Source organism: Arachis duranensis, chromosome 2 (assembly GCF_000817695.3).
Source record: "Arachis duranensis cultivar V14167 chromosome 2, aradu.V14167.gnm2.J7QH, whole genome shotgun sequence".
NCBI classification, from domain to species: Eukaryota; Viridiplantae; Streptophyta; class Magnoliopsida; order Fabales; family Fabaceae; genus Arachis; species Arachis duranensis.
Window position 1 is genome coordinate 74,419,151 of NC_029773.3, and position 462 is coordinate 74,419,612.

Consider the following 462-nt stretch of genomic DNA (forward strand, 5'->3'; position numbering starts at 1 on the left):
GTCATGGTGCCTATGGTACAAGGTATTAAGAACTTGCCAGGATCTTGTTTCTTTTGAGGTAGAGTTTTCTGAATCCAGGTATCTAGTTCACTAATGAGCAAGGGAGGTTCACTTTCCCAAGTCTCATTACTAAACAACTTGGCATTCAGCTTCATGATAGCTCCTAAATATTGAGCAACTTGCTCTCCAGTCACATCTTTATCCTCTTCAGAGGAAGAATAGTCTTTAGAGCTCATGAATGGCAGAAGGAGATTTAATGGAATCTCTATGGTCTCCATATGAGCCTCAGATTCCTTTGGATCCTTAATGGGGAACTCCTTCTTGCTTGAGGGACGTCCCAGGAGGTCTTCCTCACTAGGATTTTCGTCCTCCTCCTCCCTTGTGCATTCGGCCATATTGATCACATCAATGGCCTTGCACTCTCCTTTTGGATTCTCTTCTGTATTGCTTGGGAGAATGCTG

The 462-nt window shown here is 43.7% G+C and overlaps 1 long non-coding RNA gene across 1 annotated transcript in view; it reads right to left on the minus strand.

Moving 5' to 3' along the window:
- LOC127744833 (uncharacterized) overlaps window positions 1–462 on the minus strand; it is a 22,426-nt gene that overhangs the window by 12,983 nt on the left and 8,981 nt on the right. The window lies entirely within an intron of this gene.